This window comes from Colobus angolensis, unplaced genomic scaffold (genome assembly GCF_000951035.1).
Source record: "Colobus angolensis palliatus isolate OR3802 unplaced genomic scaffold, Cang.pa_1.0 Scaffold98, whole genome shotgun sequence".
In the NCBI taxonomy this organism is placed as follows: Eukaryota; Metazoa; Chordata; class Mammalia; order Primates; family Cercopithecidae; genus Colobus; species Colobus angolensis.
Window position 1 is genome coordinate 1,443,987 of NW_012123820.1, and position 23,695 is coordinate 1,467,681.

General features: G+C 39.8%; 1 protein-coding gene across 1 annotated transcript in view; it reads left to right on the forward strand.

Annotated features, from left to right (window-relative positions):
• Positions 1-2,137: 2,137 nt before the first annotated feature.
• The window catches only part of HHLA2 (HERV-H LTR-associating 2), an 84,875-nt gene continuing 63,317 nt past the window's right edge, over positions 2,138-23,695 (forward strand). The window contains exons 1-2 of the mRNA XM_011932806.1: positions 2,138-2,190; positions 16,202-16,288. The gene's annotated coding sequence lies outside the window, so the exon portion shown is untranslated. The remainder of the gene's footprint in view (positions 2,191-16,201; positions 16,289-23,695) is intronic.

Genomic DNA, 23,695 nt, shown 5'->3' on the forward strand with positions numbered 1-23,695 from the left:
CCCTATTTGATCTGAGGATGCAATCGGTAGCTACTCTCACATCCTCAAGTTACATGACAGTTATACTTTTTATTTCCTCAGAACATTTGCCAATTTAATAAATGTTCAATCCCAATATTAAATTCTCCCCTGAGCCTTAGCGCAGGTACATGTGCATAGATATAATCAGGGTTAACAATATTCCATATGCCATTTCTTCTCCCAGTCACTTGAAGACATCGTGGAAGCACTTTGCAGAGGAGAACCAAAAGTGGTCTTGAAATGGTAACAGATCTCAAAGCCTAACAGCTAAACTGAAAGCCCTGGGGCTTTCAACCCAGTTTCCAGTGGGCAGCAGAAGGCTCACTATGGATGACTCTGAGTAGAGAAGAAGGAAGTCAAGGAAGAGATGGGGAAGAGGAGGGGAAGAGTTCCCCAAATGTACCTTGCCCTCCCTCTCCCCTGAGTGTCCATGTGTAGCAGGAGGTTAACGTTGATGTGGTGAGTAATGCAAGCAGTGGCCCTACAGGTTCCCCTAATATAGGGTCCTAATGGTTAATCCTACTTCCTTTCAGGTACTCCTTCCTGAAATGACAAATATGTTGCAAGGGAAAGGCTTTGTAACCTAAAACTGTTGATCTAGTCTTCAACGATGGCATACACGTTATAGTCACTTTCTCTGTGACATAAATTTCATAGAAATTGTTCTTTCCTTTCTCAGCCATTGATATTATTTAAAACCATGATTCTATTTTTACCTTCAGTTTGAACAATCTCTGCATAACAAGCATCTTTGCAGACACATGGCATTTCTTCCTAAAACTTCAAAAATCTTCAAAAAATATGTAATTCTTCTATTTTCAAATTCCATGAGAGTCTGCTCTTCCTATGTGTATGCTTTAGGAGCTCTGCTATTTCCCTAAACTAATATTACAGTGGTGTGATGTACCATTAATTACATGACCGTGGAGATTCAGAGGTGAAAGCAGGGATTGCCTGCATCTTTTAAGTCCCAGTTGGATTTTGATTTCATTTCATAAGAGATCTTATTAATGATAAAAGTTGGCATCGGTGACTGGGAATTCTAGGAAGAGCCCTGGGGCTTTCAACCCAGTTTCCAATGGGCAGCTGAAGGCTCACTATGGATGACTCTGAGTGGAGAAGGAGAAAGTCAAGGAAGAGATGGGGAAGATGAGGGGAAGAGGAGGGGAAGATGTGGGGAAGAGGAGGGAAAGAGTTCCCCAAATGTACCTTGCCCTCTCCCCTGAGTGTCCATGTGTGGCAGGAGGTTAACGTTGATGTGGTGAGTAATGCCCAAAGGCTCTAAAGCTAGACAGGGCTCTATGATTATATGATCAGGGGATTTGTGTGCTATGCCGAGGCTTGGATGGCATCCTTTGTTCCAGACAGAAGGGTCCTGTTTATTGTGCTCCTAAGCTACTTTTTCCTTCACTTTGTAACTTTTGCTCCCATGAACTCAACAGATATTGACCAGCTACTATGTGCTAGTAAGTAAGTGGTAGTTGTTTGGGATACAACAGTGAGTAAAGCATGACTCCTAGCATCTGTTGTATGTGCATGCATGCCATGCATGTGACACTGAGGGAGAGCAAGATTAAGTGATATGACAGCATAGAGACTGGGCACCGCCTAACCCTCCATGTGGAATTCAGAGAGGTCTTTATTTCTCTGACGCTGAGTTTAAGCTTGGGTGTTCCAGCGACCAGAACTGTAATGGGAATTGTAGGTGCAGATGAACTTTGTGTAGGATTGTGGTTCTTTCCCACAGAACTATCGGCACCCAGTGCAACCAGTTACACAACTTTCTTTACAACTCTGCAGCAAGCTAGACAGGTCACAGGCAGTCCCAACTCAGGAGGTTGCCTGCATCATGTTGATAGTGAAGCTGACACCATAGCATGGAAACCAGAGTCCACTGCTCCTACAGCTCAATGCTTAGCTGTTTCAATATATTATCTGAAACTGCATCTTTTAATTCCTGGACTTTTCAGATCTGTACTGACTCAGATCTGGGTGGGGCTTAGTTTGAAGGAGGGAGTCCTTGGTGATGACATGATTTCCTTGGTCTGTCATAGGTAACTAATCAAACGTACCTTAGACTTTACTCTCTGAGAAACTCAGAGCTGAATTCAATGTTTATTCTTATGGACTACTTAGCATTTGACTAGATGGTGTGAATTTCTAAGTAAGGTAAGGATTTCTTTCTAAGTTGTTTTTACCTAGAACTTAAAAGTGGGCATGAATAAATCAAATATGGGTGGTTTTTATTTTCCTGTTAGGAAAAAATTAGTGACTGATCTTTTAAATTGACTTAGTGCATATACTATGTATTGTGCATATGCACAAACAAATATTTAGTAAAAGGTTGTCTTGAAGGGACATGCTGATATATTTCAAATAAAAGAACTTAGCAAAAATGAGGAAAATGCCTAACATTCTGGTAAGACAGTGAAGGAGGGATGAGCAATGTTTGTTTTGAAAATTATCTGAGAACTTTAAATAAATCTCTGAGGGTATATTCTTACTTGTAATTGTTCATCTAATTACACTACAGAGGCTTATTAGCTGCTCCAAGATGCACTGCTTTCCATTCTGTGGTGGAAACAAAAGGACCATAGTGGTGGTTATCTAGCAGAAGAATTGTGATCTTTGAATTCTAATACAAGAAACTTAGAAGTCTCTTAGTTATTTCTACTGTCTCAAGGGAGAATCATTAAGTTTATGTCATTTTCAATGCCTAAAACAAGATTCAAAAAGTTAAGATTCAATTCTCACTGGGTTTCTATTGTTTGGGACTTTGGACAATAGAAAAAAGTATAAACAGGTAATTTAGGTTTTTTTTTGTGTTACTGGTACCTGACAAAACAAACTTGAGCTTCCCTATTTCCTAGAAACTTGGAGGAAATAATTTCTGTCCAGAATGGTAAATTGGTGTCATATCCCATTTATAAGCATATTTTAATCAAAAGATGTAATAACGTGTAGTGGTCAAGATCACAGTCTCTAGAGTCAAGTAATCCTTGGTGCGTTTGCCTGCTTCATCATTTTAACCAGTTGCATATTTTTCTCAGAGCCAGTTTCCTAATCTGTAAAATGGGGGTAGACTAGGATTGCTGTGAAGATTAAATGAAATTTATCAAAGTGTTTAGCAAAGTGCCTGGTATGTAGAAAGTGATTAATAAATATTATTTCAGAATATAGATGTAAAAGTCAAATAATTTCCTATATAATCATATTGAGTAGCCTGAAAGTTTGGTGGCTCTTCAATAAATCTGTGAATGAAGGCTTTGCCTACTTTTGGCGTGTGGCCCACCAGCATGTTCTATCAGTTGGCCTGAGCTGAGAAAGAAACCAATTCCTGTGTTGAGTTTTCCTCCAGGTGCTTAAGATAGACCATACCTGAATATTTTGATCATTAACCAGTGATCCTGGGTGGCTCCTCCTTGCTCTGGTCAGTAACCGGTGTAGGTCACGTAGTAAGACACTAAACAAGGTGTTTTTCCTCCTGAGGTTGTCATGTCAACTCTAAATTCCCAGAGACTTGCCTAGGAGTAGAGAGTTTGTTCTGAGTTACATAACCAGCATCCTCTTTGAGGCTTTGAATGTCTAACTGACTTCTGACTGCAGGCATGCAAACTTTTCCCCTGCCTAGTAGGAATGAATACGCCTTTTCCAAGCATCTACATAGCAGCCACCCAGGGACTATCTGAGAGCCAGTTGCTTCCTGACTTAATTTCTGGGAAGAGCAATTGCCTACTCAAGACAAATTCCTTCTTCCTTATTCTTCTGTCAGATGAGATTAGCTATTAGGTATTCCCTCCCTAGGACTCTGACCTGACTCTCATAGAAAAGAAAATGAGGATCCAAGTTCATTCCATTTAACTGGGGCTATAAACATATGCCACCAGAAAAATTCAGCTATTCTGGCTTACTATAACTTTAGGTTCTCCTTTCTAACACAATACTATCTTTATAAAATGTACACACCTTTCCTTGATATTCAGTTGTGGTGTTTATGTGTTCAAGATCCTTCTAATTTAGCCCCAACAAAAGTTCCCAGTAGGTATTTGCAGGCCTCTTTTACTGCACCATCTTCAGTAAAATGCGTATTTCTCTTTCTTCAGCATAGGCTTCACCCTTAGAAGCTCACTTTTCTCTGGATATTCATTTCCAGCAGGTCTCGGAGATAATGTACTGTATTGCATCTTTTTCTGTTGGAGACTAGAATGCAGTTAGCAGGTGCAGCTTCTTATAACTGCAGATTCAGACATTTTTCTCTCTGTAAAAACTGTTAAATATCTCCTTAGAGGCTCATTTTAAAATTGAGTAAGGAATGGGGGCTGGTTTTTTCCTCAGTCCTTGATCTTGGAATCTTATAGTCTGACATTGCATATTGCTCCTTACCATTTAGAGTTCAAACCACTAATTCCCAAGTGATAAGAGATTAAGATACAAACCAGAGATAGGCAAATGTACATTTGCAGCTTCCTTGCTTTAATACTTCTGTTTCAGGTGGGATGTCTTCTCCATGGCTATCCAAGTCTGTCCTAGACACCACCTTTGAAAAATGAGATCCTTTCTATCTAATTTAACCTAGATTAGAGGCATCACTGAGAACAACTTCTGAAGGTAAAAACCTTTTGCCTTTTCTTTCTGTCCCATACTCTATATTCCTTAACTGCAATCACTACAATGTCCTGTCAGTTACACAAAATTAATGTAACTGACTTTGATAATATTTCTATTTACAAATTGACAAATTATATTCCTAATCTAATTACATTCATGCAAAGCTAGTAGCTCTGTAGTTTTATCAACTTGGCAACAAGGAAAATAAACTTAATTTTTAAAAACAGGCTCAAAAAGTTAAGTCACTTTTGTAAAAGACCTAGAAAAAAAAATATATATATATATAATCATATAACTATTATAATGCATAAATATATAAATATGTTATATAAATATACTACATATTTACCATAGATAATAAGTGAAAAGGGTGAAATTGGTGGAGTCAGAGCTTAGAAATCTTGTTAGTCTGGTGGGAGGAGAGAAAGGAGAGGAGTAGTCAGATTATGAAGAATTCCATCGGGATAGTATGTTCTGAGTTTGCAAGTTCAGCAGTGGAACAGAAAGTTCTGGGTGATAAGTGCAGGAATCCTGGAAATGCCAGACTGAGTGGAGTAGAAGTAACTAGTTTTGGAGTTCTTGACTTTTTCTTCCTAGAGTTTTAGATTTGCTGGTAAGAATTTAGTAGATAAGAGAGGAGGAAGGGGCATAGAAAAGCTCACATGACCCGAGTGATAAGCATTTCTTAAATATTTCAGACCCATAAAGGTACAAATAATACTCTAACCCAACCATATATGCCCCATCCAGCTTAAATACCGTTGACACTCCCTAGGTACCCGTTCGTGTAGGAGCAAGGGTCACTCCGGAATACGCGTCGATTCTCACAGTGAGATACAGAATCCCTAAAGATACAGAAGCAATGGCTTGGAAAGAGCACAGTTGGATGAAGAGATTGCCAGCTTTATTTTCAGATTCCAGTGTGGCGAGAAGATGGTAAAATGAGCAACTCTTCTTAAGAAAAAGGAGATGGGGAAACGGTTCTTTGGGGTAATTGAGTTCCCGCTGAGGCGGGAAAGCAGCAGGAATCTGAGCAGGCTGTGGGTAACGGAAGTTTGTTGGGTAATGACGTTTTCAGAGTCCACAGGGAAGAGGTTTGAAAGGACCAATAGAAGGGGACGGCTGGGTGGGTCGAGGGGAAGCAGCACAGAACCTGGGAGAGCCAGTGTGTGAGAAGATGAGTAAGCAAGCGTCCTGTTCACAGCATGAAGTACCAGCTTTTGCAGAGACAGGAGGCAGGGTGGGAAGAAACAGCCCAGGGAATTCAAGGACAACCTGCCACAGTGTTTCACTGCATGCCTTTGTTTCATAGAAAGGATTTCACCACAAGGAGTTGATGAGTCAAAGATTCAGGTGCAAGTGATTTGTTAAAATAGTGCTCTTAGAAGAAACCAGTTAGTGGTAGGGAAAGCCAGAGTGATGGGTAGGTTAGGAATATAAACCAGGTGAGTCAATAATAGGAAAAACATGGTTTGCTGGGGCTTCCAGGAAATAAGCTTCTCTCCTTAACAAGAAGTGCTCGTGAAGCTCCAGTTCTTTTCATCTGAGTTTAGCGGTGTGTGATGTCAGGCCTGAAACATCTACAGCCACTTCGTTACCACGAGGGAAGCAAGGTTGTGCATAAGGTAAACCCACAGGAGGCAAAGCAGAGACGTGAGGCCTGGTGACATATGTCCTGGGTAGACCTGGCCAGAGGCTCCCAGAAGCCTCAGTTATGTTTCTCAGAAGATTCCCTTTGTTCCAGGATGTTGCTCTTATTGCTTGTAACAGAAATCTAAATTCCCAAACACTTTATTTTAATAATGCTGTCATATTTATCTAAATGTGCTTTAATCTTGGAATTGAGAGTAATCAAAAATGACTAATGACATCAAATATTTACGTTTAGCTTCTAACACAGCTGAAATATTTCATAGCAGTACAATGAAATGAGAGAATTTCCTTTCACACTGGAAAGGAGGGAATTATACATGCACAAATATCTCTTCTAATTTATGTCTTCTGATCTTGGAGTTAGTCTCCTTAAAATTTGAGTGTGAGGAGACCTAGGCCCTCCAAACCAATTTTCCCCATTGAATTTAGCTTTTTATTTATATATGCAAAACAACGTATCCTAAGTGTGCTTTGTAGATTACATTTCTAATTCTTGTTCATTCTTGTGCTTTTAGTGTTGCATGCTCTGACATAGTTCTGCAAGCTGTCTTTGAAAAGCTTTTTACCTCTTCTTTTTTACTGTTCTTTTGTCTTCCCTGTGAATTCCAGAGACGTAACTGCAGAAATAGATGACTGAATACTAAGTATGTATAGGTTCTATTTTCCCACTTTTATTTACTTTTCTGAGGATTCCAAACACATTTGTTGTTTTTGAGGCATTTGCTTTCTTCTAGTGTTACCTTCTTGCAGTCTTTTTTGTTAAGGTAACTCCTATTCAATTCTTACCCCTTATTTTTTTCACCGCCACAATTTTCCTCCCCTGCCCCCAATTATTTCAATTGTCCTTGTCTCTTATATTCCTGTTTTCTTCCCTCGGCTACTTTGAGAGACTACCTTGTTTCTCTTTCCCTTTTGGAATTTGAGGGTGGCCCACGGTAGTTTTAATCTGTTTGGCAAATTCTTGTAATCTTTTCTCCTAAGGATTCTACTCCTTTCTCCCTCAACTCAAGCAGCCTCCAGGTCATCTTGCCTCCTCCTTTCTTCTTGGAACCAAGCAGGACATTTTAGTTTTCACTTCTTCCTGCTGGCTACCTTGACTCTTCTATTGTTTCTCTCCTGCTTGTAAGTTGGTTTCATCTGAGTGACTCGCATTTACCAAGTATTGCCTATGAGCTCAGTGGTTTGTGTGCTGCCTGTACAATATAAAGGGTAATCCACGTAACTGAGCTGAGGTACTGGGTTGGTATTCTCATTTTAGAAGAAAGTTGAGATGTGCTAGAGTTGAGGAAATAAGACAAGTAACAATCTAGATTTGATTTCTGTGTTGCTATTTATATTCACTATCTAATTCATACAAGAAGGTACACTTGTGAGTTACATAGATCTGATTTTTGTAGTAGGGAAATGAATATTAACATGAAGGTTAAACAGTCTGACTTTAAAATGGTGTATAAATGAGTTTGAAAGAGAAAATATCTGATTTCATTTTTCTGTTTTGTTGTAGTAGGAGGGTTAGTCATTGGGTAACAGGTCTGAAATAACATAATACCTGGAAACCACAATTACTGGAACTTGTGAATATTTTACCATCCAGGGTTCAACCTCCTACCCCTTATTCTCCTGACAGTATGCTGAGACAGATACTTTATTGACTAACATCTCTCTCCACATTTTCCCCTGCTAATTGTACTTTGATTGGTTCAAATTCCACGTGGTGATTCCTTGATTCTGACAATCCAAGACATTCAGCTGTCTTCAAGTCAAGTAATTGACTTTTTTGAATTAGTTTTCATTTCATTTCAGTTTTCAGTTCTTCCAACCCCAATTCAAGTTGGAAACACATCCTTAGTATTTCCTTGCTACCTGGGCTTTAGCAAATGCTACTTTACTCTCCTTCCAGCTACTCAGGAGGCTGAGGCAGGGGAATGGCTTGAACCCGGGAGGCAGAGGTTGCAGTGAGCCTTTTCCTAGTTTTATTGTTGGAGGCCTAACTCACGGGAGAGATTATGCAATACAGTTCTGAAGTCAAGGGGGAAGAGGTAGCAAGGGAGAGGAGAAAAGAAGTCCCTTGAGGGCATTTACTAGAAATGCCTCCTGGTGCTGCCTTTTCTGTTCTGGGCTAGCTCTCTCCTTGAAAACAGCACATACTAACAGCAAATAAAAAAAATCCTGGAATCAGTATGCTGTGTTGTCTTCTGTGGGGAAGTCAAAGCATCTTCTTTTTCTTTTCCACCCGTGTCCCACCTCTTTGTTGCTTGTTTAGGAAAAAAAGTAAAATATTTCTTCTCCTTATTTGGCATTCAACTGCTTAATTCAGTTATGTCTTGGTTCTGAGTTTTCTGTATCAACTTTTCCTAGAACGTGGAAACTTTAGATCAACAGATTCAATCCTGTCTTCATTTTAGAAAAGTTTTCTTATATTTTATTTATGGATCAACTCCTTGATTTGATGAGTTCTTGACTTCGGGGGCCTAATCAATTATCCTAATACTGTGCCATTGATGTGCTATAATGTAACCTCATCTAATTGCATTCAATTTATGTTCTATAGCTCAACCTCATCTAGTGCATTCATCTCTTTAAGCTGAATTCATCAAGATATCACAAATCTTCCTCTACTTCGGCTTTCAGTGATATCACTTCTGTACTTTGCTAGCTCTACGTTCTTATTAGTTATCTCTGGAAATTTTAGTCCATATTTTGTTTCCTCATGTCTACAATCCTCTTCTCATCCATTATTTTGTTTAGCTTCTTTTTGAGTACTTGTTTTGTTGTGTACATATCCTGGGCATTAATTTCTAATATAAAACATATAATTATTGTGTATATGTTTTCTAGAGGGTATAGACCTAATATAAGTGAAGGTTTCCTTTCTGCTCTTTGAACTGTTTTATTCCAGGTTGGGCTTTATTTTATTTTTTGGTCATTTGCATGCCATTCCTGTACCCCATCTCTTTTGGACTGTAGTGTATATTATGTAGCCATTTTATTATTTTGATCAGTCAGTAGCCAGGTAATCAAACCAGTACTGACACAGTAGGTGTGTGATGGGCTCTTGATTTTTTTTTTTTCTCATTTTGTCTGAGACCTATAATGCATTATTGCAACCACCATTGCCACCACCTCACAGCAGGTGACTCTGATGGCTGGGTCTGTTGTGTTCTCTCATTTGCTTAGGCTGAGTTATTGGCAGAGGTGGAAATAAACTTTTTGTTAGATAATCGAACTGACTCTCATTTTTGGACCTACTGAATATCACATTCCAGTGTTTACAGCATTTAGTTGGGGGTGTGTATACGCGTGTGTAGTGTTCTAAAGGGGAACGCACTGGGATTTTGAGTGACTTCTCCCTGTTCAATGTATCATTGTATAAGCTATGCTCCCATTGTCATGTCAATGCCATTGTTGATGTTCCCATTTGTTTCCTACTACTCCCCAGTCAAGAAAGAAAGAAGAAAGATTTCTCTCCAAATTTAGGCATTGTATTAGTTTCCTCAGGCTCCTTTAACAAACTGCCACAAATATGGTGGCTTAAATTAAGAAAAACATATCCTCCCATAGTTCTGAAGGCTAGAAGTCCCAAATCAAGGTGTTGGCAGGCCCACACTTCTGAAGATTCTAGGGGAGAATCCTTCCTTGCCTCTGCCAACTTCTGGCGACTCCTGGTGTTCCTTGCCTTATGTCAATATAATTTCAGTCTCTGCCGCCATCTATGTGTCTTTTCCTACCTCTCATAGGACTTAGGACACAGCCTAATCCAGTATGATTTCATCTCAGTCTTTACCTTAATTACATCTACAAAGAGCCTATTTTCAAATAGTCTCCCATTCTGAGGTTCTAGGTGGATATGAAATTTTGAAGAACAACTAGTCAATCCGGTACAAATACATTAGAGCTTTCAGGGCTTCAGCAACACATCACAGATTTACTGTGTCTGAGAGTGGGCCTCACCTTCCTACTAACGGCCTGTTCTGCGGATCCCTAATCTCTCTAGATTTGGTGAATTGTTCCTTCAGCCCAGGATGATAGGGTACTTGTCCATGTTACTAGTCTTGGGAGTACAGCATCATTCTTGTTAGTTTCACTTAACCCTGCCTACAGCTGTATAAATAATCACATTAGTAAACTATTCATGATTGCCACAATATGTTGTCATATTTGCTGCCTGAGTAGGATTACTGGTTGATTTTGCATCCTTGCCTTATAATGGATTTTAAAGGGACTATTTCTAATGTTTCCCCAGTGAAGATTCTGTTTTTATAGGGTTTTCAGACATATTCTTTGTCACATTAAAGCCTTTTACTCATCAATGATGATGAGTAAATTTACAAAATGAGGAATTTACAATAACTTTGTACATTATCTATTTTTTCTGCTTGTATTCAGATGATTAGTTTTTCAACTCTAATCTGCTTTATATGCTTTTAACCTGGGTTTTCTAGAAAACAGAGCCTGAAGCAAGGATTAAAATGCTTATGCTTTATTTGGGAGGTAAAAACTCAGGGCTGTGAGAGAGAAGGAAAATGGAAGCAAGGCAAGGGAAGACGGGCAGCTTTGTAAAGGGACAGATTACCATGCTGGCTACTGCTTGGTCATAGCATTCATCAGTGTGAAGGACTTTTCTGAATGGGAATATAGAAAACTGTGCCTCAAAGTCCTCCATGGGAGAAAAGAAGATGGGGGATTCATCTGCCCAGATCTAGTCACTCCTGCTGGTTAAAATTTACCTCACAGGAAATAAACAGCTCCATATATCCCAATGTCATCATCTAGTCCCTTTAATAGCAGCTCAGGGTGCTAAGTCCCATGCCCTGCTGTATAGAGTTCCATTCCATTCCAGAAGTATCAGGAGGGACGGACCAGACACTCCAGGTATGTGCCTGGTTGGCTCAGCTCTGGGTGGTGGCCAAGGAGGAAGGCTCGGCCCTCTCAGGGCAAATGACTCAACAGAGCCTCACAGTGACAGTTAAGGTCAGTGACACCTTTGAGCCAAGGGAATCTGAGGTACACAAGACTTCGGTCTGATACATGTGATAAATCACATTTATAAATCTTCTAATGCTAAATATTCTTTGGATTCCTAGAGAAAACCCAACTTGGTCACTGACAGCCATGAAAATGTGGGCTCACATCTCCTGCTGCGGGCAGTGTGGGCCGTTGCAGCTCTAGGTGCTGCTCTCTGGATCATCACCACCTTTGTGTCATGGCCATGACTGATCTCAGCCGATGCTCCACCGATGATTCATTCCCTCAGCGATTGAGCACGGTGGCAAGGCTAACAAGGGACTCCTCTAACGGATGGCTTTGGTGCAAGGGCTCCCCACTCATCTGACAAAACTTTCTTAGAACTGCGGCAAGCCTGATGTTCCTTTCACTCCATTTCCGCCCTTCCTCTCTCCTTTAACATCACAGTTGGAAGGTTCTCCTGACTTCTGCTTTCCCCCTCTATCCTTCACAGGAATTTTCCTCACTGCTATCCCTTGAACATCGTGTCCCATCTTGGTGTCTGCTTCTTGGAGGACATGATCAGCACAGTGATAATATGTTATCTGTTTTAATATTGTTAGATTTGGTTTACGACATTTTGTCCAGATTTTCATATCTCTTTTCCTGAGTGAAATAGATTATCTCTGTCCTCATACAGTCTTTGTCTGGGTTTAAATAATACTGTCCTTGAAGTTTGGTAGAATGTGTCTGGAAAACCATCTGGGCCCGCTCGAGTTCTCCCTCTCTCTCCCTCTGTGTGTGTGTGTGAGGGTTTTAAACCGCTGTCCAATTTCTTTAATAATTATAGAACTCTTTAAGATTTATATTTTGTGTTTATCTCAGTTAAGGAAAGATTCTTAGAAAACTGTTTTTAAATCTATCTGGCAGAATGTTTCTGATAATATTATCTTTTCACATCTCTGCTTTATCTGTAGTTATGTCAACTTTTTTTAATCATACTACATTTTCTAACTTAATTTTGCCAGAAGTTTGTCTATTGTCAATTTGTAGTCTTGCTAATCGATTTTTGACTTTAACTTTTTCCATTGTATATACATAAATTTTTTTCTATTTTATTCCACTATTATATTTTCCTGCTACTTTTATGAATTTTTTCTTTCTTTTTTGGAGACAGAGTCTTGCCCTGTCGCCTCGACTGGAGTGCAATGGCGTGACCTCAGCTCACTATAACCTCCACCTCCCGGGTTCAAGCAATTCTCCTGCCTCAGCCTCCCAAGTATGTGCAGGCACCCACCACCATGCCCGGCTAACTTTTGTGTTTTTAGTAAAGATGGGGTTTCACCATGTTGGTCAGGCTGGTCTTGAACTCCTGACCTCAGGTGATCCGCCTGCCTCAGCCTCCCAAAGTGCTGGGATTACAGGTATGAGCCACCATGCCCAGCCCTTTTTAAAAATTTTTTTCTAACTTAGATTTCATACTTTTTTAATATATGCTTACCTTTATTCTTTTTTAATACAAATGTTTGACTCAATTCTCCTTAAGACTGCTTTTATTGTATTCTACTTCTTTGCATACATTGTGCTTTTTCATTTGGTTCTGAGTAATAAACCATTTTTATTTTAGAATAATTTCAGAGTTACAGAAAAGTTGTGAAGGTATTATAAGAGTTCTTGTTGGCTGTGCGTGGTGGCTCACACCTGTAATCCTAGTACTTTGGGAGGCCGAGGCAGGTGGATCATGAGGTCAGGAGTTCAAGACCAGCCTGATCAACATGGTGAAACCCCATCTCTACTAAAAATACAAAAATTAGCTGGGCATGGTGGCAGCCACCTGTAATCCCAGCTACTCAGGAGGCTGAGGCAGAAGAATCCCTTGAAACCGGAAGGAGGAGGTTGCAGTCAGCCACGATGGTGCCACTGCACTTCAGCCTAGGCAATATGAGTGAAACTCTGTCTCAAAAACAGAAAAAGAGTTCTTGTTAACTTTTGCCCAGCTTCCCCTATGTTAACATCTTATATATATGGTTCATTTGTCAAAACTTAAGAAATTAGCATGGTACAATACTACTAACTAAACTATAGATTCTATTTGAAGGTCACCAGTTTTTCCAGTAACTTCCTTTTTCTATTTCAGGATCCAATCCAGAATACCACAATGCATTTAGTAGTTAGGTCTTTTATTTTTTTATTTTCAATTTTAATTTTTGTGGGTACATAACAGTTATATATATGTATGAGATACATGAAATGTTTTAATACATGCATGCAGTGTAAAATAAGCACATCATGGAGAATGGGGTATCCATCCTATTAAGCATTTGTCCTTTGAATTACAAATAATTCAATTACACTGTTTAAATTATTTTAAAATTTACATTTATGTTACTGACTATAGTCACTCTGTTGTGCTATCACATAATAGGTCTTGTTCATTCTAACTATTTTTTGTACCCATTAACCATCCCCACCTTCCCCACAACCACTACCTTTCCCAGCCTCTGGTAACAACCCTTCTACTCTCTAGGCCCATGAGTTTAATGGTTTTGATTTTTAGATCCCACAAATGAATGAGAACATGTGATGTATGTCTTTCTGTGCCTGGCTTATTTCACTTAACATAATAATCTCCAGCTCCATCCCTGTCGTTGCAACTAATTGGATCTCATTCTTTTTTATGGCTGAATAGTACTCCACTGTGTATACATACATTTTCTTCTATCCATTTATCTGTTGATGGACACTTATGTTGCTTCCAAATCTTAGCTATTATAAACAGTGCTGTAACAAACATAGGAGGGCAAATATCTCTTTGATATACTGATTTCCTTCCTCTTGGGTATATACCCAGCAGTGGGATTGCTGGATCATACAGTAGTTCAATTTTTTTTTTTTTTAGGAACCTCCAAACTTTTCTTCATAGTGGTGTACTAATTTAGATTCCCACCAACAAGGTATGAGGGTTCCCTTTTCTCCACATCCTTGCCAGCATTTGTTATTGCCTGTCTTTTGGATAGAAGCCATTTTAATGGGGATGAGATGATATCTCATTATAATTTTGATTTGCATTTCTCTGATCAGAGATGTTGAGCACCTTTTCATATGCCTGTTTGCCATTTGTACATCTTCTGAGATAGGTCTATTCAAATCTTTTGCCCATTTTTAAAAATTGGATTATTAGATTTTTTCCTATAAAGTTGTTTGAGCTCCTTATATAGTCTGGTGATGAATCCCTTGTCAGAGGGGTAGTTTGCAAATATTTTCTCCCATTCTGTGGGTTGTCTCTTCACTTTGTTGATTGTTTCTTTTGCTATGCAGAAGCTTTTTAACTTGATGTGATCCCATTTGTCCATTTTTGCTTTGGTTGCCTGTGCTTGTGGGGTATTACTCAAGAAATTTTTCCCCAGACCAATGTCCTGGAGAATTTCCCCAGTGTTTCTTGTAGTCATTTCATTGTTTGAGGTCTTAGATTTAAGTCTTCAATCCACTTTTATTTGATTTTTGTATATGGCAAGAGATAGGGTTCTAGTTTCAGTCTTCTGCATATGGATATCCAGTTTGCAAGCACCATATATTGAAGAGACTATCTTTTCCCCAGTGACTATTCTTGGTAACTTTGTTGAAAATGAATTTGCTGTACATGTGTAGATTTGTTTCTGGGTTCTCTATTCTGTTCCACTGGTCTATGTGTCTGTTTTTATGCAAGTACCATACTGTTTTGACTATTATAGCTCTGTAGCATAATTTGAAATCAGGTAATGTGATTCCTCCAGTTTTGTTCTTTTTGCTTAGGATAGCTTTGGTACCAGTTAGGCCTTCTTAGTCTTCTCCAAACTGCAAGTTTCTCCTTTTTTGTTTTTTTGTGACCTTGACAGTTTTGAGGTATAATGGTTAGGTAATTTGTAGACTGTCTTCAATTTGACTTTGTCTTATGTTTTTCTCATTATTAGACTGGGGTTGTGGGTTTTGTGGCAGAGTACTACACAGGTGTAGTGCCGTTATCACATGTAGGGATACATAATGGCAACATGACTTACTGATAATGTTAATCTCAATCACGTGGTTAAAGTAATGTCTGTCAGGGTTTTCCATTATAAAATTACTATTTTTTCACCCATTCTCTGGTTGTTGGAACTGAATGACTAAATCCAGCCCACACTCAAGGGGAGGGGAATTAAGTTGCGCCACCTCTTGGAGGCAGGTAGTATGTGTATATATATTATTTGAAATTATTTGGTGTGGAAAAAAGGTATGCATTCAACCATTAATGCACATTAGTGGATTATTTATAATACATGGATTTTTTATTCTTTTGGTTATAATCCAATATTATAATTTATTTTGTTGCTTAAAGTTTCTAGCTTTGGTCATTACGGGCTCTTTGAAGTTGATGCCTGTGTCCTTTTGACATACCCCTACTTTTTAAAAATTAGCACTTTCTTTCTCCTCTTCATGACTCCTCAAATTTGTATTCTTATACCGCTTATATTTATTCTAGATCAGAGAAAAAATATTTTTCCAGAGAGAAATTTTAGGCTAAATTAATAAAAGATGTTATGTTAGTCCCAGTTTTGATATTTATAGCAAAAATAAGTCTTACATGAATAAAAAGCAATTATACATTTTACATATTACCTTCAGGGGAAAAATACCCAAAGAATTCAAAATTCATCAAAAATATCTGTTAATATGTTTGTGTTATTTTCATCCATCATATTCTGTAGAGGTTAATGACATATTGTTCCCCTCTTATTGGAAAAAGTCAGCTGGTTTAATTGTTAATTTTTTTGAAATTTCTTGGCAAGTCAGAGTAATTCATTTGGATTATCAAGAGAAATGTTCATAGTATAATGATCTGAATTCTGATTCTCACAAGTCATTAATCACTGAAAATGAACTGCATCCCACATCCACATTGGCAGTGAGAATAAATGTGCTTGTTTGTTATGATTATGGATTTGATTTCTCATCTCAGCACTTATAGAACTGGATGCCCTTCTGGTGCATCTCAAGGCTGATTTGAAAGCTTGAGAGACCATTGAGAATTGGATTTGGGGAAGATGTGAGTACTTGCTATACTATATTTTACTCTATGTGTATAAATTCCTTGAACAGAAAATTTTTAATACAACATTTAAAAGACATATTCAGTCATCATCTTTAGCACAAATGAAGTTTTGGCAAATGTATGCAGATATTCCTACACAAAAATACTATTTTTTGCATAAGCTTTTACCATTCACCAAAATGCACTATAAATCTGGTAAAGGGTTATAACTTATAGACCCTCCATGTTGTTTTAAAGAAATACAGAATTAAGAACATTTGCAGAAATCTGTTGTTTCTCACTTTACCAAGTGTAAATAGGGGAATGTGTCTGTATGTAGCATAGGTACTTAGGTATTAGAAATTGTTCTACTCATAACAAACTTACGGTCTTTTTTCAGCAGTGTGATTTGCAAGTTGTGGAGAACAATGCCTGCGAAGCTTGTCTTTCTGTGTTTTCTAATAAGCCTGTAATCATTTTGTTAAGCCCCTTGGGATGGCCTTTGTCTAAACTGCCTCTTGAGTAATCCCAAGTACTGGCACAACTTGACAAATAATAATTAAAGATACATGTAAATATGCCAACTAAATTTGGACCTATGTTTGATGCTTACTTATTTAGCGCACAGTGAAATATTTAAAGTGATGGCTAACATTTTGAAAACATTGTGTAATATCAAGCATTAGGTATTATTTACCCAGATATAAGAAGGAGAACATGGAAATTTAAGTGAGAAGAGCATCCTGGTAAATCAGCCTGTGCCAAAATTATGGATGAAATGAGCTGGATTCTTGATACTACCTTCAAAAATCCTCCAACTTTTCTAGAGCGAAGCTCTAGAAAAAGCTTATCCCTTTTCCTAGATTTAAGGTTGGGTATTGGGCACGAGAAAGAGTGTAGCTTTCAAGATTGGTCTTTTCCATAGTTGAGAACTAGAAACTGAGCTAGAGAAACCACACATGGTATGTACACATTTGATTGCAGTAACTAGGGCCTGACATAGATTTGATTACTTCTATTTTAATCTAAAGAGATGTCTATGTCCCCAAACTAGTCTACTCTACATAATAGCAGAGAAAATGGACAAAACACAGCTGTTTTGGTAAGCATATCACTCACTTGGTATGAACAGAAGTGTGCAGATGTACTGTAGCGGTGTGTCAGTGCCTGCTTATCAGTTCTTGTTCTCTTTTCTGCCACATTGCAAGAAACCACATTTCCCAGACTGCCTTTCCCTCTGGCTTCTGTGTATGTTCGGCCAGTGGCAGGCACAGGCAGAAAACGGGAGGGCTGGAGGAGAGGGGAGGGAAGAAGCCACGTTCCTCCCACTCACCATTCTCACTTCTTGAGGTGTCCTGGCAGAGGCTGCCTCTCTTCTGCATCCTCTTAGTGGCTCTAAATCCCCCCAGACAATACTGACTGCCAACAGTACCTTCTTGTGTTGTCCCTCCAGCCTTGTGGGTTGTAGCAGCTTCTTTGTTACTGCTAATTTCTGGATTGCTTCACTCACCCCTATTGCTTCCCAGCCATCACCCACATGGCCAAGTTTCTGTAAGATAATACATTTCTTCTTTATCAAAAACCTGTGGTGTTTCTGGTCCCTGGCTGGACCTTGTAGACTGCTAGCTATGTTAAGGGATGGGGATCAGTATGAATAGCAGGACCTGTTGATGTCCTGCCCAGATCCCCTTTTCTAGGCAGGTGCACCCAAACTCCAGCTGCTGTGAGTGCTGGCTGCTAATGACTTTTGGATGCACTCTTTTCCAGAGACTTACCTTTGCCCAGAGATGCCTGGGAAGCTATGATGTTTCCCCGGGGGTGGCCCATGCCCAGTGACAGACTGATTTGAGGACAAGCTGGCCCCTTGCGGCAAGGGTGAGCAAATCTGTGGTGTCACTCAGGTTCCAGTGCTCCTCATGCTACGAGATAGAGACCAGACCTCAGCCAAGCTCATTTTTTGCTTGGCATCTTCCCTTTCTCTGTCTTACTTCCTTGATTCCTTACAGTTTTCTCCTGAAAGCTCACCCTCAGTAATTCCACTGCATGATAATCACCATTTCTGGCTCTGCCTCAAGGGAACCTGAACTGAGAGTATATTTTACAGAGGGAATGGAGAAAATCTGTTTAATCTGGTGAGATGGGGAAATGGAGGTTGTGAACACAGCTTCAATATAGTGATGACAAAACTAAAAAAAACGTAACAGCTGAACATTCTTGAGGAACGAACAGTTGTGGGAGGACTCAACGTTTTGAAATTAAGGCGAAAAGTGGTTTACCAAAATTAAGGTCTAGAGAGGCTAGTTTTCATGGCAAAAGGATGATCCTGTACTTCTGACCAGTGTAGTGTGGCATTCCGAGAGTTTTCAAGAGTATCAGTACCTGTGGGGTAGTTAGAAATGCAAGTCTGTTCTAAGACTAGAAATATACATTCTGTGAGATAATTATATAAAGACAGTTTTTCTCAGGCTTGAGTCATGCACAATTCTTTCTTTTGGAAAAAGGCTGATGTGGGCAGTCTTGTGATACCCACGGGCAGGACTACTGTGATTCAGGGGGAGTGAAACCAGCAATGAGGGAAGGTCAACGCAGATGTGTTATCGATTGGATCCTGACCATTGGGAGCTATGCTCAATCCTGGGGGATTTTCTGCAGAACATTAGGAAATATGTTTCAGAACCATTCAACAAGGCAAGGAGTGGAAGCATTCATTCACCCTCTCCAGAGCCCCCACGGATGCTACCTCCTCTGTTTCTGGGTTGTGTGTGCATGTGTTGTGAGGGTGCTGAGAGCATTCCTGTGGCGCTCTCAATCTCCGCTTCAGAGCTCTTTGGGCAGTGGTGCAGCATCAAGGCAAAGTGCCACTGACTGCCCCTGTAGCTGCCTGGTTAAAACCTTCACAGAACTGACTGCTACAGTGTGGCTGGAGTAAGAGGTGGACCAAGTAGGTTGAAGTCCTACTTCACAACAGGTGTCCTGTATGGACCTTACCTGTAGTTATACCCATGGGGTACTGAAAAGACTGGATCTGGAGTAAGGTCTGACTCTTTGCCACATAGACATTAACCTCTGTGACCTTGGGCAAGTCAGTCCTAACTTACCAGTGTGGAAATCGAAACCAAGAGTGTTCAGGAACTGAACTCTGAGCATATGTCTTTCAGGGTTATGATGACTTCATCAGAGCCCCTCCTTTTTATCTCCAGACCCCAACTAAATCCTTCTTAATTTAAAATGCACAATTTAATTATCTTTAGGGACTACAGTCAATTCAGAGAGGAGGTATGACTTTCTCTTCTGAGTTCCATCATTCCTAGCGTTAACTCAAGGACACACCGTGATGCTGCATAATTGTATATACCTTTACTTCTGCTATGTGGAGTTCAGATTGATTTTTTTTTATCTTTGTGCACACGAACACTAGCAAACTGGCAATCTGTTGTACTAAGAGTTGTGCCTATGAATACTTGATACAGAGAAAGAGGTCAAAGGAGAAAGAGATGGAGGAGATTGGGGGAACAACTGTAGCACTGCATTCCATATTCTTGTGAGCACCTACTCTTGTCAGCAGGAGCAAAGCAAATCCATGATCCTATACTGTCTCTTAAAAAAAAAAAAAACTTTTCCTACTCCTACATCCTTAGGCTGACCTTTTTTCCATTTTGTGGATTCCTTCCCCTTTTGAATCTGTTCTTGAAGTTGTCGAAATTAATTGCTTCCCAATTTTTAAATAGGATAAGAATATCGTTGGGCAGTGAGGAAGGTTGGCAGGGATGGGGAGGGGTTTTCCTGACCCCAGATGCCTCAGGGATGGGCCTGGCCACACCACGGCTCTTCTCTCCATGTCACCTGCAACCTCCCCGGTCAAAAGGACAGCTGAAAAGACGGGGGAGGGTGAGGAGACGGTGGTAGGATGTGAACAAATGTTTGTGTACCTATTATAGAGCCAGGCATTTTACTTCATCGGTTGATGTGAGGATGAAATACATTATTTTTATCCACTGCCACCTTGAACCTCCATTTCACAAGGGAGGAAACAGCTGAAAGATGATCATATTATGAGTCATCTCATTTGTAAATTTTGGAGCCATAAGTCAAAGCCAAGCCTGGCCCACGCTCTCGCTGCTTCCTGCTAAAACACCCACGGAGTTGACCCCGAGGCTCAGGTGTCACCACTGTGGAAGAAGCCTGCCACTCTGAATGGGGATTTTTTCCCCTACTTATCTGACTAGAAAGTTTGCTGTGCCTACTAAGCAAGATATCAAGCTCGGGGCCAAAACTTCTTTTCAGCTCTTCGGAAGAACAAACACCCTTATTTTCCCAGATGGGTGGCAAATGGTGCTTTTGTACCCACGTTAAACATTTTATCAGAGGTTCTCACCCTGTGAAATTAAAGTCAAGAGGGCTCAGCAAGCGTGTGCCAGGGGTGCATTCTCTTGCCTCTCTGCCCTTAGAAGAGCCTTGAGTTCAGAGCTGAGCCCTGGGTGCTCCATAAACGTGCTGTACCTGCTGATTGAGCCCTGCAGCTTTGCAGACGAGAACTTCAGCTATCAGAGAATCCTCAGATATGACCAAGATGGTTCCCATTCCATAGAATGGGGAATACAGTCTCTTATAGCCTAATGTGTATCCAGGGTCCATGTCAGTGTACTTTCTCAGAGCAATTACCCTATCATTGCAGGTGATATATGTCTTAAAGGAGTCATTAAGCCAATTAGGATATATTGCCTTCCGTATATTTTGTACTAAGTCCTCTTTATTAGAAAATAATCAGAATTTGAAGCTTGACTGATGCTTGGCCAAGTTTTAAGTATTATTTACCAAACTAGAGATAGCTACTCTAATCCATTTAGGATGTTAAGAGCAGACCTATAGAAGCCTCATGGGAGAAGAGAGTCGTGATGCTTGTTCAAAATCTTTGGAAAGCACCCCAGCTGGCAGCTGGCTTTTCTTGGTATTTTAAAAGGGCATATAATAAGCATAAATAGAAGTATATGTGGTGGTTTTCTTATGGTTGTTTGTTTTTAAACTAGAATGCTATACCTTGCGTTTTCTTTTACCTTGATTTTTCAAACATCTACCTCCTTCACAAGCCTGATCTATTTGTGTGGTTTATATGTGCTGGATGTTTATTTGGGTAATCTAAGGTAGCAGAAAAGGAATATATTTAGTCATCTAACCTTTACAATAAAGAACATTTGAAATGTCAGCATTTTATTTCAGGAACAGGTGAGCTATTGCATTAGAAGGCTTTTATTTATTTATTTACACCCTACATCTTTCGAAATTTGAAACAGCTTATGACAAACAGTAAAAAAAAAAAAAAAAAAATGAAAAAAAAAGATGAAAGAGGAAAGAGTAAATATTCCAGCCAGAAAAGTCAACATAGTTGCTGTGATAAAGTATAATCCTGTGTCTAAGATTCTTGGAAACAGGGCAAGGTGAGAAACAAATTATAAAATCTTTAATATTCAGAAAGAAAGGAAAAAGTTCCTCTGGTTAAAAACAAGTACTAAGGTGGCCAGATACTGGGTCAGGTGCCAGAGGCAAAACTATATAGGCATGAATGCTGTTCTCATGAAGCTCACAGTCTGGTAGGCATGATAAATATTAAATCTATTGATATATAACTAATTATGCTTTGCTTTTGTATCATTTATGGAAAAGTAACAGTTCCTAAATTTGCTTAAATGTCTCTGGCTTAGAATCCTTCCTTGACTCCCCAGTCAGAGACCTGAAAGATTAAAAGGCATCACCCAGGTTCAGAGACTAAGAGAAGTGATGGGGTAGGCTGGAGAACCTGCAGACAACTGGTGTACCTTGGAAGACTGTGGCCCAGTGGATGCTAGAAAGGCAGACAGTGACAGCTAGGTTAGCCACATCTCAATGCACTGATTAAGCTTTACTTTATCAAAGGAAAAATATGGATTTAGGTAAACAGCTTTTATTTCTCCAGAAATATTGGCTTTTATTTTGAAATTACTATGCTTACTAAATTGCACACTTTAGGCCCTTTTTTTTTTTTTTTTCCAAATAAAACTTGGCAACCCTATGTCAGTTCCCGAAAACCATTTTCTTTAGGAATTTAACTGGTCCATGAAATCCAAAAAGCTGTGAACATTGGTCCACTAAGACCCTCAACAAATATAGCTGGAGAGATAGGAGGACAGAAAAAGTTTAGAGGTGAAGCATGACTTAGTGACAGGATTTCTTCAGGAGACTAAGTTAATGCCTTCTAAGCACAAAAATCATGGCTGTCGTGGACAGTTATCAAGATTGAACAGTGTACTAGGCTCATGGGGTAAATAGAAATTGCAATCCAGTCCTGGTTCCTCTCACCAAATCATGTACCATGGTAGGAGGCAGGGTCTACCTGGAAGAAGGGGAGTCTTTTGTCTTTATAGGAAGACACTGTGGCCAGTGACAGCACATATTCCTCCTGTGATCCAGCTTAATCCAAGGATAGAGCTTAACGACTCTGTGGAAGTGGATATACGGTGTGCAACTAGGATCTCTGTGACATTTCCAACCAGGATTTTTTAAAGTATACACATATTCTTCATCATCCTCTAGCAGTGCGGTCTAAAGTTCCAGCTGTTGCTGATTAATGATGGATATATAGGCTTTATAAATTAAGCAGGCAAGTGGAGGAGTGAACAGCAGTGAGGGAAGAAGGGAATATCTAGATGTCCCAGCCCTTGAGGTTGGTACTGTATTATTTTACATAGGCAGGATGTAAGTTCATTAATAGAATCCTGATTAATCAAATCTGTAAGAGGGTGAGGTAGCCTAGGATAGTAGGGAGATTACTTCTTTTTTTTTTTTTTTTTTTGAGATGAAGTCTCACTATGTCACCCAGCTTGGAGTGCAGTGGTGCAGTCTCGGCTCACCGCAACCTCCACCTCCTAGGTTCAAGTGATTCTCCTGCCTTAGTCCCCGAGTAGCTGGGATTACAGGTACGCGCCACCATGGCTGGCTAATTTTTGTATTTTTAGTAGTGACAAGGTTTCACCGTGTTGGTCAGGCTGACCTCGAACTCCTGACCTTGTGATCTGCCCACCTCAGTCTCCCAAAGTGCTGGAATTACAGGCGTGAGCCACCGTGCCCAGCCCAGGAGATTACTTATTAAAGAAAATACTGTTGGGCGTGATGGCTCACACCTGTAATCCCAACACCTTGGGAAACTGAGGTGGGTGGATCACCTGAGGTCGGGAATTCGAGACCAGCCTGACCAACATGGAGAAACCCCATCTGTACTAAAAATACACAATTAGTCAGGTGTGGTGGCATATGCCTGTAATCCCAGCTACTTGGGAGGCTGAGGCAGAGAATCACTTGTTGAACCAAGGAGGCCGAGGTTGCGGTGAGCTGAGATCATGCCACTGCACTCCAGCCTGGGTGACAGAGTGAGACTTTGTCTCAAAAAAA